This window comes from Pelophylax lessonae (assembly GCF_965119305.1).
Source record: "Pelophylax lessonae genome assembly, chromosome: 5".
Taxonomy (NCBI): Eukaryota; Metazoa; Chordata; class Amphibia; order Anura; family Ranidae; genus Pelophylax; species Pelophylax lessonae.
In genome coordinates this window covers 143678283-143694035 of record NC_138772.1, presented here as the reverse complement: position 1 = coordinate 143694035, position 15753 = coordinate 143678283, and positions in this window count along the sequence as shown.

Below are 15753 nucleotides of genomic sequence, written 5' to 3'. Positions count from 1 at the left end.
ACCTGTATGTTGGGATTATTCCCATAACCTTCTATTGCCCAATACCTAGAGTAGCCTTAGACACAAGTTGATGAGTCCAAAAAGTAAATGGACTTTAAAAAAATCTGGACTTTGGCAATGCAGGGCAGAGAAATATGTTTATATTAATGCTGACTGCAAATCTGGTTATACTTTTGTTCCCTTTGCTCTCGCACCACTTTGATCGCTCAGGGAAGTGACGTGATAAACTCTGTACTTCCAGGCATGTGAATCATTAGCCTTCCTCCCATGTGTCAGAGCTGATGCCAGTTTTTAAGTCACTGAGGCACATAGTGCTGTCAAATAGGGCTGGGTAAAAAGGCCAAGTTTTGCATCCTAGAGCGTATTTTCTTCACTCCCATGGGCCAACAGAGAAGTTGTGGGGAGCAAATGAAAAATAAGAATAAGTAGCTGCTTGGGTTTGCATTAAAGTGAGCATTAACCCTGCATGGGCAAAATATGGCTTCACTTTATCCCATTGAAACTACAGGAACAGGGAACAGAGCTGAACAATTTTTCACAATGCCCTCCTTCCCCCCCCCCCCCCCCCCTACCATTTCTTGCCCTTTAATTAAGCCAGAATTTGACAGATGGTTTTAGATAAAATGCTACTGATATATTATCTGACGTTGTGATGCCAACAAAAGCCTATACTGATAACTAATAAAAAGACATCTCAACCAAATTGCATTGCGTGCCTTTTACAAAGTGTCCCAGTTAAAAAGAAATGCTATTTTAGTAGTCGTTCTTTTCATCCAAACACTGAAATAAGTTTAGATTATCCGACTGTGTGTAATAAGCAGCATTAAAATGTCATATTAGAGGTGGTTTATTGGGCAGGTTTTTTTAAATGATGCAAACAGGGGTAATAGCAGGCCATTTGCTCAGGAGCTATGTGTCTGGAATTCAAAAGTGCTGTCTAAATGGGAGCTGTTATTACTGAAACTGTTAACGCTATCAAGAATCTGGTTACAAATCAGAAGAAATTTGCCTGTAACCTTTTACTTTTTCTTTCAGTTGGAACATATATCTGTTTACACCAGAGCTGAGAATTCCCATTCTTTAATTAATTTGCTTGAAGATTAAGGCATTAGAGTTAAAACTAGAACTAGGCAACAGCTGATCATGTTAAAGCTTAAGTCTGGTTCAGTTGTTTAAAGACCTTTAATGTATTACTAAACACACAACAGTAAAATCAGTCTGTATATGCAGTAAAGCATGCTTGTTATACCCACTGTGGAAGCTAAGGGGTTAATTATCTGCATTGTGTAAAAAGGCTATTTGATCCTGTCTTTTGTGACCCTCCCCTTCTTCCACTGTCCCTAATGCATCTCCTGATAGAACGGAGGCTAGGGGACAAGATGCGCATGCTCAGTTTGGCGTGTATTGCTAGTGACTTTTTTTTTTTTCTGGAAGAGTTCATGTGATTCGCACAGGGCCAGTCAGCACTGTGCAGACAGAGGGTCAGGGGTCATGCAGCCTTATAGGACAGCCAGAGTAGAATGAAAACTACTACAAACTTTAACCAGACACTGATAGTTTATATTTACTAAAACAATTGTATTTCCATGTTCTGTGTACTGTGGGAGACTAGATATAGTGAATGCAGGGTCCTGGGTTTAGTAACACTTTAACTCTATAAGGCAAATCTAAAACTCAAAACCAAAATGGTATATATTGCACATTACCAGTCCTCAGATGTTGTGGCTGCATTGGTTATCATTTTCTTTCTTTCTTTCTTTCTTTCTTTCTTTCTTTCTTTCTTTCTTTCTTTCTTTCTTTCTTTCTTTCTTTCTTTCTTTCTTTCTTTCTTTCTTTCTTTCTTTCTTTCTTTCTTTCTTTCTTTCTTTCTTTCTTTCTTTCTTTCTTTCTTTCTTTCTTTCTTTCTTTCTTTCTCCTGGCAACCCAAACCCCCCCCCCACAATTACCATCCTTTGTGCCTACATCTTTCTTTATTGTATATATGGAGGTGGCCATGGCTTTCACAGAGGTTGGACTTCAAACAAGATTTCCCTTTGTTCATCCCTATTACATGGTGGATTGATGGGACTAGTAGTTTACACAAGAAAAAGGATGGTTGGTGCTTTCTTCTCATCTCACAGGTAGTGACAAGGACAAGATCAACAGGTATTTTCTGTACTTACTAAAATTAGTCATAGCCAGAACAATGAAAACTTGTGCAGCCACAATATCTAAGGACTGGTAGGACAGAATATTTTACATTCTTTTTTAGGCACAGAGGAGGAGGGGTTAGTACAGACACAGAGACCACACAGGACCCACCTCCTCAATACATCTGCAGGCCTCCTTGCTGCTTAGTCCTGTGCCTCCTCCGCACTGTAAAAAGACTGAGCCCACAATCGCCCTGAGCCACCAGCTAGTTCGGAGAATACCACAGTGACAGTTGGTGAACAGCCTTGTAATTCACAAAAACATAATCCTGCAGCTACTACCCTAGTCTATCTCTGTAAATGACAGCGCTGCTCTCCTCCAACTGTCATTCACATCATTAGCCACTAGCTATATTGGGGGGAGATGACTACAGTAATAGCTGCCAGCTTCTGTTGTGAATGATGGCGGCAGGAGACCAGCGCTGTCATTTACTACGGCACCAACAGCTACATTCATCTGAGACAGACTAGTGTAAAAGCTGCCAGCATGTGTTTTTGTGAATGACAGAGATACTTTTCATCATTCACGACACAAGCTAAAAGCTACTACTGTAGTCATCTCTGAACTAGCTAGTGGCTGTGGGAGTTTGTGGGCTCAGTTTTTTTGCAGAACAAAGGGAGCAGAGGAAGCACAGGGCTAAACAACAAGGAGGGCAACAGAGATGAGATTGTGGTTCTAGTGCTGCCTGTACCTCCTCGATAGGAACTCCCACAATTTGGGTTTCTGCCAGGGGTTAAGCTACAGCCAGCACTGACAGAGATAAAAATGACATTTGATTTATTAACCACAGCACAACACACACTATGTCCAGTAGGTTCCCTAAGGCGTTTAACAAACCTTTTTACCTTCTAGTGGGAGCTAAACTCCGGGGAAGCTAAAATTCCTCCGTGAAGCTACCCCTGCACTGCAGTGGTTAAATGCTTGTTTAGCCTAGGGCAGGGATCTCCAAACTACGGTCCTCCAGCTGTTTCTGAACTACACATCCCATGAGGCATTGCAAAACTCTGACATTCACAGACATGGCTAGGCATGATGGAAATTGTAGTTCCTGAACAACTGGAGGGCCATTGTTTGGAGACCCTTGGCCTAGGGGATAGTAAGAGCACTTTTACTTACCTCATCCTCTTCTTCCCTGGCAAATGGGGCTTCAGCAGTGGATTATTCCTTGGTGTCCTCACATGTAATGCATCACTATGGTTCCTGCATTGGTCCTGATGACCCCAGAGAACCTTGGACTGCATAAGTGCACGGGAGAGGAACCTGCAGGGACTGGCCTAACAGCATGGCAGAGTCTGAGGGAATGGAGGATAAAGTAAGTAAAACTGTTTTTTTCTGATAAGATTATATAGCATGTGTACTGATGAGCAGATAAGTAGTTCAACCGGCACTCTGATAAAATGCTATGTAACATATACAAGTGAAAATGTCCAGGCATAAACGTGAGTCCAGGAAAAATCCCTAATGCAGCAATGATAAATATCAGAGAGAAGGAATACCGCAGCTGAAATGAGGGGGCGATCCAGCCAACCACTTGTAAAGGAAACAGAGTAGGAAGGGCGCAGGGATTAGCCAAAACGTAACAAGTTTGTTAAACAAAAAAAAAGTATCACTTACTTCATGGACCATTATGTGCAGTTCACTATACGGAGAGACATGGGTATCAGCATGGCCATGGAAGACTGTAAACGCTGCTGGGAAAAGCCACAACATCGAGTGCTGAACCATCTAAAGAGGATGATAACTGGCGGCATGCACGGCCGCTCTCTTCGTACTTGACAAAACACAGCTGTCAGAAGGGAATGGGCAGCAACATGTTTTGGGGGTTCCAAACCCTTTATCAAGCCAGTACAAAGTTGCATGGCTCTCTCTCTCCCATCCTGAGCTGAGCTATCAAGCCCCTTTGGGCTGTTTACATGACTGAGGGACCTGCAGAATGCTGAGGCTCCGGTTCTCTATGAAACGTTAAACACTTGACCCATCCCCCCTTCCAAAATGACCAGACAGCACATTTTATTTGGAGCCAAATGGCCATAGCAGCCTTTTTATTACTAACCATTAAATATAACATTCACAAGAAAACAAGTTTAATGCATATAATACAGTCAATGCATACCAAATAAACCATCCTCAGCTTGTGCCCGGTCTAAGGTCTTTGAAGGCCTATATACTCATGATTAACCGGTTGTATCTGCCACCCAATCAAAGGCCCCCAGCCACAACTACACCGACTCAAGGACAATTTTACTACTTACGTACTACCAGATACAACCTAATAAAAACCTGATGTTACCACTGTATTGTTAGAAAGGAACACCCATACCTCAGATGGGCCCAACCCACAATTTTCCTACAATTATTTAACCAGCACCACCTTCAAAGACCCAATAGACCCCCTGCCTGCTGCTACGACAAGAAAATAAAAGGCTCCCAGCCGCAACTGCACCAGCTCAGGGACAATTAACTACTTACGTACTACCACATACAACCTAATTAATACCCAGATGTTACTCCCATTTCATTAGGAAAGGACAACCGTACCTCAGATGGGCCCAACCCACAATTTTCCACAATTATTTAACCAGCACCGCCTTCAAAGACCCAATAGACCCCCTGCCTGCTGATACGACAAGAAAATAAAAGGATCAAGAAATTGAATAGCAAGCTAACAACATAAGAAACCGAAAACCCATCAACAAATACCCCAGCACCTTGAGACAGTAGGAAGCTTCCCAAAACCAAAACAAGCAAGGGAGGGAGGGTGGGAGAAAACTGTCTGATGCTGTGATGAGCTCTGACACGATCCTCCCTCCTCTCTACCCACTACAAGACACACCCTCTGCCTTGAACTCTTCAATCTGGTAAACGGAATGCATCATTCTAAATCACCCCACTAATACTCCACCTCTTCTGCAGGCCCCGGTCATGCTGGCCCTCCTCCTAGTTTCATTCAGCTCCTGGCCATATACTTGACTCAGGGACCTGCAGAATGCAGAGGCTCTGGTTCTCTATAAAACATTAATACAGTCAATGCATACCAAATAAACCAACCTCAGCTTATGCCCGGTCTTAGGTCTCTGAAGGCCTATATAGCCACGATTAACCGGTTGTATCTGCCACCTAATCAAAGGCCCCCAGCTGCAACTACCTGGCTCAGGGACAATTACTTACTTACATACAACCTAATTTTAAACCCTATGTTACCACCGTATTGTTAGGAAGGGACACCCATATCTCAAATGGGCCCAACCCACAATTTTCCACAATTATTTAACCAGCACCGCCTTCACAGACCCAATAGACCCTCTGCCACAGCACACAAGCGTGACACCTTAGAGCATGTGTTGCCCCCCTAACCCAGAAGGCCCGCTGAATATCATCCTGCAATCCCAGATGCAGAAAATCAATTCAGATGCACACCATCTCTTCTCAGATATTGCCAGGACTCATCCTTCAGCTCTCAATTATGTGTTGCCAGGTCCCGATTTCAGGCAAAAAACCTTGCTATCTCCTTGTTTACCTTTATCATGGCTTTGTTGATCTTTTCAACAGAGTGAGCAATATGTCACTCAGACCTGTCAACTATATCTGACCACACAAATATGGTATCCAAGAAAAAAATGACTGAAGTTGTAAATAAAAAAAATCTAACTTAATATCCCTTATTAGCTTGCGCATGGAGTGCTAGCCAAGGCCATTGCCCCCGACATGCAAGAGGACCACATCAGAGGGCCTGTCCAATCTAGAATAAAGATGCATGTCAAGCAAGATCCTAGACCACAGGATTCCTGGAACGCCCAGCCAGCAAACTCGGACTTCACTCCTGGACAAGCCTAACTGCCTATACTCTGTCCTTACCTCCGTGTGCCTGGCACCCCAAAAAACATATGAGTGACCCAGGATCCACACCAAGCACGCCTCTGAATCAGCAAGGGAAAAGAATATGGGGAGGGGTAAATACAACAGCCCCAAGAATCCTAACCATATTAACAAACAACAATAGGAGGATAGGAAAAACATTAAATAATGAAGGCAGGTTGTACCCTATAAGACGGCACAACTTAACCCGACCCAACAAATAGCAAATCTTAGAAGTTACAATAAATGAGTGCGCACATATGACCAAAATCTGACTGATTACCACAGCCTAATGCGCTGAACGACCTGGTCATTAAGTCTCCATTCGACCGCTTCCTCAACCACCCCAATCCGAAAGTAATGAGAAGAATAGTTGTCTGCACTCAAACACCGCCCTAAACTGGAATCGAGACATTGCTGTCCCATCCACCTGCATAAAGGAAACTCCCGGAAGAATTGGCCAAAGCCGTGAAAAACCCCCCACAGCCCGGACAGGGAAAACTAGAGAAGGGGAAACCACGCACAGCTCAATCCAAGAACCCCTCCTACTGATCTGTGTTAGATTTTCTTAACAGAATGTAGTGTCCCGTAACCATACATCCTGTACGCTTAAATCACCCTAATCACGTTTGTTCCGGCTCACCAATACCCCCACCCGAAAAGCCCCAAAAAAAAGCCAGCACAAAGATGGCCCGAAACAATGCAACCTCAAAGGCAGAAAAACAAACCCCATCCAAGTGACCCACTACAGCACCAAGAACTTCAAATGAAACCAGGCGTTGAGTATCCACCACAGAGCGACCCTTCCCATAATCCCGCATAGCCTGCCTGGCCAGAAAAAACCTTAGTAACATCTCTGTGACCCAACAACTTAACCACTTTAGCACCGGAGGATTTGGCTGCTCAATGACCAGGCCCTATTTTGCGATTTGGCACTGCGTGACTTTAACGGACAATTGGACGGTTGTGCCACGCTGTACCCAAACAAAATTGACGTCCTTTTTTTATTACAAACAGAGCTTTCTTTAGGTGGTATTTGATCACCTGTGCGATTTTTATTTTTTGCGCTATAAAAAAAAAGAGCGACAATTTTGAAAAAATAATATTTTTCACATTCTTTTATATGAAATTCTCAAAAACAAAAGTAAAAATCAAAGTTTTTTAACATTTTGGGCCAATTTGTTTTCTGCTATATATTTTTGGTAAAAAAATCACAATAAGCATATTTTAATTGGTTTGTGCAAAAGTTATTGCGTTTACTAACTACGGGAAAGATTTATGTCATTTTTATTGTTTTTGTTTTTTTTTACTAGTAATGGCGGCGATCTGTGATTTTTTGCGGGATTGCGACGGACAGATCGGACCCCTAACTGACATTTTTGACACTTTTGGGGGTACCAGTGACATTACTACAGTAATCAGTGCTAAAAATATGCACTGTTACTGTTAAAATGACACAGGCAGGGAAGGGGTTAACAGTATGGGTGATCAAGGGGTTAAATGTGTCCCTAGGGGCGTGATTCTAACTGTCAGGGGGCGTAGCTTGTGAAGTCCTCACAGAGACATGCAATCCTATATAGCAGGATCATATAGCCTCTGTGATCACTTCAGGGAGAATGACAGACGGCTGTGTTAACATCAACCATCTGTCCTTCTCTCTCAGCTGCGGGAGATTGCGAGTGGCCGGCGGCCATAGGAGCCACCTGTCACATGCACTGGCTCCCCAGGTGACGAGCGGGGGCGGGAGCGCGCCCCCTAGAGTCTCCTGAGCGAGCGACGTAGTTCTACGTCGATTTGTCCAGGAGCGGCTACCTGCCGCAGTACATCTGCGGAGGGCGGTCGTTAAGTGGTTAAACATGAAAACCAGACCAGCCAACTCCTGAGACATAGCAGAGACAGACAAACCTCATTCAAAATTTCTGCCAATAAAATAAAGCAACATGTGTACATCATCGTCCTCACAAGAACACCCCCCAACTTCATTCACCAGATCGCTCAATTCCTGCCAAATCAAACTGCTGCACATACCGAATGACGAAGTGAGAATTTGCTAGCGGCAATGCAATGCTCCACAGATGTTTGGGGGATGGAATTCCCTGCTGCTCCACTTCCAGTGCCAACTGACAGAATCTGTCCCACTCGAAACAAGACAAAACATCAGTCACTGAGTTATCAACTCCTGGAACGTGCACAATTCCATGGACAGTACATTGGGAAACAGTTCCAGAACAGCCAAATTACTGACTAAGCCTACCTCCCTCCACTGGCCAACTCTCAGCACTTCAACTGCCCTGGCAGTAGGTTTCATAACCAGCAGAGCCCACCGTGTCACTGAACAATTCTAGATTAAAATTGGAAATCACCTGCTTCTGCCAAAGAGAACGACCATTGTAAGAAACCAGAAATAAATCCCACACTCGCAAGTCCCCACTCTGATTCTGCCCCAGCCGAATATAAGGATGTGGCGCCTTAATGTCAACTGTAGCAGCTGTAGCCAGTCGTCTACAAAAAAACGGCCATACTGCAACAAATTCAACTCGTCTAAGAGAGATTGCAAAGCACAAAGTTAAAATATATATATTTTTTTTTTGCATTGCCTGATGGCAGAAACCATCCCCTTCAGATCTTCAGGTTTGTCTTAAGGCAAACACATTCCATCGCCATGGCCTCTGTGACAATACCTAGAAACCGCAACTCAGTGGCAGGGCCCTCCCCCTAGTCAGGGGCCAATGGCACACCAAACAACTCTAAAACATGTTGGACCATGGCCAAAAGTGAGGCACAGATAGTACTTCCAGCAGGCCCTATGCACAAGAAATTATTCAAATAATGGATGACTGAATTAAGCCCGGAAACATCCTGAACTACTCATTCCAAAAAGGAACTAAACATTTCAAACAATGAATAAGAAATGGCACAGCCTATAGGTAAACATCTATCAACAAAAATGTTGCCCTTGCCATTTGCACCCCAACAGATGGCAACAACTAGGATCAGTCTTGGCCAACAACGAACCTTTATCCTAGCTACAAACCCACGACCTACCATATCAAAAGAAGTATAGGACAACGTGAAAATCTCCAGATCAATGGCATCATTCACTGAACCCCCTTTAGGATGTGACAAGTTACCAATGAGACGTAACGTACTGTGTTTTTGTTTGGGGTTAATACCTAAAGGGGAAATACTAGCAGGGAATTTAAAGGAACAGCCATGCGAACCAAAACAACTTCTTGTTTTACTGAAAACGCCCGCTGGATGTAAATGAGATGACTGCAAGTTATCTGCCATAGGAGGAACAATTGGCAGGGTATCAGAAAAAAACATCCGAGAAACCCAGCTGCAATACACAAGCTGCCTCCCTGTTAGGGTAACGCTTTAGGAAAGGCGCCAACTTTTCTACCCTTACCAGCGCCCTACCTCTTTCCAGCGTTGCCTCATTTCCTTGCTTGGAGCAGAAGGACAGCGCATGAGACCCTCACTCCCTGAACAGTCATGACAGAAACAGCACGCCGTGACAAACTTGCAAGACTTGCCAACATTATCCCCTGCGATTTGTTGCCAGTTGTGAAGAGACTGCTGCACCCCGGGCCCCACCCTGAAAGGGAGTACCCGAACTTCCAGGAGACTACATCAGTTTCATCCAGAGACTGATGTTCTCGTGGTCCCACCATAAGGAAGGCTTGACTGCCATGCGCTGGCGAAATTGCTTGTCATAGCGAAACCAAGCAACCCCACCATAGACTCGCTGGGCTTCACCGATAGGGTCCAGATTATGAAAAAAAAAGGGGGAGCAATTCTCAGGGGTCCTTTCCCCAATGACACTAGCTAAAAAAAAATATATCCACTGGGTATAGAGACAGCATTTTAAAACCTGACCGGTAGGTCTAACCTTTACCAACTCTATCCAAAACGAAAACAAATTGTAGTTGTGCTTTAAAAGTCTGATCATACAATCTCCTTTAGGCTGCATTTACACCTGAGTGCAACGTCTTTGATCGTTTTTTTTTTACGTTCTTTTGTATGTTTTTATGTGTGATTTTGGCGTATTTTATGGGTGACCTGTCCATTTCTTATACAGCGTTTTTGAGCTTTGGCATTTTATTCATTAGCCATGAGAGACAACTGTCAGCTTTTTTGGCTTTTCCATTCACTTTTATTTATTCTAATCATTCATTTATTATTATTTTTTTTTTCATTAGGGTACCGGGTTAGAGTTAGGCTCCTTTCACACTATCCGTCCGTCGGACAGATTCCGTTTTTCTCAGCGGGGGATCGAGCCGCCGATCCCCCGCTGAGCAGAAGGAGGACAGCTGTGTCTCTGCGCTGTGTGCGGAGACACAGCTGTCAGTTCCCCATGCATCTCTATGGGGGAAATCGGATGGGAACTGTAACGACACCCCAAATATAACAGGGGTTACAGTCGTCTAGGATAATCCGCTCCTGAACACTAGAGATGTACCGAACGGTTCGCCGGCGAACGGTTCCCGGCGAACTTCGAACGTTCGCCGCTGCGGGCGAACATATGCGATGTTCGGTCCGCCTCCTATACATCATCATTGAGGCAAGCTTTGACCCTGAACATCACAGTCAGCAGACACATTCCAGGCCAATCAGCATACCTCCCTCCCACACCCTCCCACCTCCTATAAATAAGCAAGGGCAGCATCCATCTTAGATAATTTCTGTGTTACTGAGAGAAGGGAAAGTGCTGGTGCTGCTGCTGCTGTTATAGCTGGGGACAGTTCCCGGTCTTGTTAGCCAGTGTTCTTGGTACACTCCTGCTGTAATGACAGCACCCCAAAAAGCCCTTCCTAGGGCTGGTATTTGAGGTTTTTTTTGGATATATATATATATATATATATATATATATATATATATATATATATATATATATTTATATTGTCCCCAAAAGCCCTTTTGAGGGCTGGTATTTGTGTAATTTTTTTTGTTCTGTGATATATATATATATATATATATATATATATATATATATATATATATTGTCCCCAAAAGCCCCTTTGAGGGCTGGTATTTGAGTATTTTTTTAATATATATATATATATATATATATGTAGCATGTCCAGAACCAGAAAAAAAAGATCATATAGGTGTAAAAGGGGTTCCCACCATCCCTGCTCTACTGAAAAATTATCTTTTTTTTCTGGTTCTGGACATGCTACAGAGCTGAAACTTCACAGGTACACTTTTTAGACCCCCTAGACACTAAATCACACAAAAAAAGTTCTTAAAAATTGTCATTTTTGATAGAGAGCCAATTATTGGAAAACTTAAAAAAAAAAAAAACTTAACAAAAAAAAATTTCTTTGGATTTATTGTTTGGGGGGTCTAAAAGGTGTACCTGTGAAGTTTCAGCTCTGCAGCATGTCCAGAACCAGGAAAAAAAGATCATATAGGTGTAAAAGGGGTTCCCACCATCCCTACTCTACTGAAAAATTATCTTTTTTTCTGGTTCTGGACATGCTACAGAGCTGAAACTTCACAGGTACACTTTTTAGACCCCCTAGACACTAAATCACACAAAAAAAGTTCTTAAAAATTATCATTTTTGATAGAGAGCCAATTATTGGAAAACTTAAAAAAAAAAAACTTAACAAAAAAAAATTTCTTTGGATTTATTGTTTGGGGGGTCTAAAAGGTGTACCTGTGAAGTTTCAGCTCTGCAGCATGTCCAGAACCAGGAAAAAAAGATCATATAGGTGTAAAAGGGGTTCCCACCATCCCTGCTCTACTGAAAAATTATCTTTTTTTCTGGTTCTGGACATGCTACAGAGCTGAAACTTCACAGGTACACTTTTTAGACCCCCTAGACACTAAATCACACAAAAAAAGTTCTTAAAAATTGTCATTTTTGATAGAGAGCCAATTATTGGAAAACTTAAAAAAAAAAAAAAAAAACTTAAAAAAAAAATTTCTTTGGATTTATTGTCTGGGGGGGTCTAAAAAGTGTGCCTGTGAAGTTTCAGCTCTGTAGCATGTCCAGAACCAGAAAAAAAAATAGAATCAGGGTTAGGGCTAGGGTTAGGGTTATTTTTAGTGCTTAGGGTTAGAGTTAGAGGGGTAGGGGTAGGGCTACTAACTCTAACCCTAAGTATCTCACCGTAACCCTAACCCTAGCCCCTAACACTAAACCTAACCCTAACCCTCTAACCATAACTCTAACCCTCTAACCTTAACCCTAACCCTCTAAGCCTAGCCATAAAAATAACCCTAAACCTAACCCTAACCCTAGCCCTAACCCTAGCCCTAACCCTAATTCGTAATTTTTTCTGGTTCCGGACATGCTACAGAGCTGAAACTTCACAGGTATACTTTTTAGACCCCCCAGATGCTAAATCCAAAGAAAGTTTTTATTTTTATTTTTTTTTAATTTTTCCAATAATTGGCTCTCTATCAAAAAATTACAATTTTTAAGAACTTTTTTTTGTGTGATCCCTCTCCGGCATGCCACAGTCCAGGTGTTTGTCCCCTTGAAACAACTTTTCCATTACTATTGTGGCCAGAAAGAGTCCCTGTGGGTTTTAAAATTCGCCTGCCTATTAAAGTCTATGGCGGTTCGCAATGTTCCCCGGTTCGCGAACATTCGCCGATGTTCGCCGTTCGCGAACAGCGAATTTTATGTTTGCGACATCACTACTGAACACCAGGACAGCTATCGACCACTCCAATCCGCCATACATGAAGCCCATCAATAATTCCCCCCCATATACGAGACAAAGCTCCGAGTTGAGGGTAAAACAGGAACACATTTATTGGAAGAACACAGCACACTTTTATACAGAATTTGGAACATCCTTCCCCCAACAACCGCTTTCCCATTGGTCAATTGCACAGTACCTGCAGTTCCCCATAAGGTCCTCTCCAGCCATGCAAATGAGGGCTTGAAAATGAGTCAGCAGTGATTGGTCAGATAGCTTGACCAGAAGGACTGCCATGTGCAAGGAGACAGAAGCCCCCAGGGGGTAATCAATGTACACAATAGCCAGACACAGAACAATGGTTCCCTAATGAGCCCTCAATACACACTACTCTGAGTGTCACTACATCTCTTAGCAGACAGCAGGCAAGTTCATTAGCACACCCGACAATAGGTGAATGGAGAGGACAGTCCTCAGACAGTCCGTCGCCTCATTGGACTTCCTGGAATGGCCATATTAGGAGTGCACTTCCTGTGCCTTACAGTTTACAGGAATAAGGTTTAGCTTCCAGGATAGAGGCAAGACTCCATTAGCCACATGGTTAAAGAAACACAAAAATGCATAACTCCCAGTCTACTGAACAGAACCCCCACATTCAACCCATCCCCAGATAGCCTGGATCTGAGCGCTCAACATATCCAAACAGCGCTCAGATGCCACAAACACAGTCAAATCGCCATGGGGTTTACGTTTAGCATGGGCTGATGAGAGGGTCCATAGTCACATTGCAGGAGGCGAGCAACCAGGCTTCTCCAATGCCCAGTGGCGAGATTGGTCTCGTCACATTTCTCCCCTTTTCCAAACAGACTAACAGGGTATCTGACCTTCTGCCAGTCAGTGCCCTTGTTAGTCCAGCAGCCCACCCACAAAACAGAAACAGCAGTACAGCCCACCCAAAATAACTGGTTACTACACCTGGGTAGAAGAGTAATTTCTCCATGTCCAGGTGCCTCACCTTGGCTGTGTGGGGGGCTGGTAGACTGCCTTGGTGGGTTGCTGAGTGGGCAGAGACCAGCTCGGTACTCTGCCCTGTTGCAAGCGCTACCACGGAAGTAGCCTGGTTGGAGCCTGGTTGTTGGAGGGGGAGACCGATTGTCTCCCCTTTAGATACACCACCATACTGCGGTAGGGAGAGACCGACTGTCTCCCCTTTAGATAACCCACCATGCTGCTGTGGGGGAAGACCGACTGTCTCCCCTTTGGCCAAACAGCCCTGTTGCTGTGGGATGGAGACTGGGCTCCCAATTCCCAATGAAATATTCTGCCGCTGTGGAATGGAGACTGGGCTCCCAATTCCCAATGAATCCATCTGCTGCTGGGGGACAGGACCAACTGTGTCTGCCCCCTGTAACTCAGCCTGCCGCTGGGGAATGGAGACTGGGCTCCCAATTCCCTGCACTTCACTCGGCTGCTGTGGGATGGAGACGGGGCTCCCAATTCCCAACAAATCAAACTGTCCATGGGGAGAGGGGGTAACAAGCTCCTCTCCCAAATATACTTCCAGCCCCTGGGGAGGGAGACCGACTGTCTCCGCTCCCAATACAGTGTCCTGTTGCTGGGGAAAGGAGACTAGGCTCTCTGTTTCCTGCAGGACACTCTGCTGCTGTGGGATGGAGACTAGGCTCCCAATTCCCAACAAATCAATCTGCTGCTGGGCGACAGGACCGACTGTCTCTGCCCCCTGTAACTCAGCCTGCCGCTGGAGAATGGAGACTGGGCTCCCAATTCCCAATAAATCAGGCTGCCGCTGGGGAATGGAGACTGGGTTCTCCTCTTCCCTTAACTGTACCTGCCGCTGGAGTTCCTCCCAACGTGCTAGCTGGCCCTCTCTCTCTGCCCTGTCTAGCAGAGACATGAACACTAAGTTCCTCACGAACCGCTTGTATCTCTCCAGTGGATTGGGTCCGAAGAAGCTCAGCCGTAACCACACCATACGGTCATATTCTTTCAGAGAATATCTGTACTCCACTGCTGGTTCCATCCTGTTGCTTTAAGGGTTGCTGTACTGAGACATGCGTTGCCCCCAACTTGTAAATCCACGGAATGGTGTCTCCTGTAGCTGTCCTTCTGGCTGTGGGAATGATCCCGCCGCTTGCCACCAATTGTAATGGCACCCCGGACACAAAAGGGTTAAAACCGTTTAGGAGATCTTCCCCTTCCAGAGCTACAGGCACAGCTACTTGCAGGACACCAAACTCCCGAACTGGAAACCAAGGAATGATGCAAACAGTGTAGCTGGAACCTTATGAATGCTGCATACAGCTGAATAGGAAAAACCATATGAAGGGTTTACACTCCTAGCAGTCAAACTTGAACAGCATACAATAAATCCCCCCAATAACGAGACAAGGCTCCGCGTTGAGGTTAAAACAGGAACAACATTTATTGGAAGAACACAGCACACTTTTATACAGAATTTGGAACATCCTTCCCCCAACAACCGCTTTCCTATTGGTCAATTGCACAGTACCTGCAGTTCCCCATAAGGTCCTCTCCAGCCATGCGAATGAGGGCTTGAAAATGAGTCGGCAGTGATTGGTCAGATAGCTTGACCAGAAGGACTGCCATGTGCAAGGAGACAGAAGCCCCCAGGGGGCAATCAATGTACACAATAGCCAGACACAGAACAATGGTTCCCTAACGAGCCCTCAATACACATTACTCTGAGTGTCACTACATCTCTTAGCAGACAGCAGGCAAGTTCATTAGCACACCCAACAATAGGTGAATGGAGAGCCACCTCAGACAGTCCGTCTCCTCATTGGACTTCCTGGAATGACCATATTAGGAGTGCACTTCCTGTGCCTTACAGTTTACAGGAATAAGGTTTAGCTTCCAGGATAGAGGCAAGACTCCATTAGCCACATGGTTAAAGAAACACAAAAAGACACAAAAATGCATAACTCCCAGTCTACTGAACAGAACCCCCACATTCAACCCATCCCCAGATAGCCTGGATCTGAGCGCTCAACATATCCAAACAGCGCTC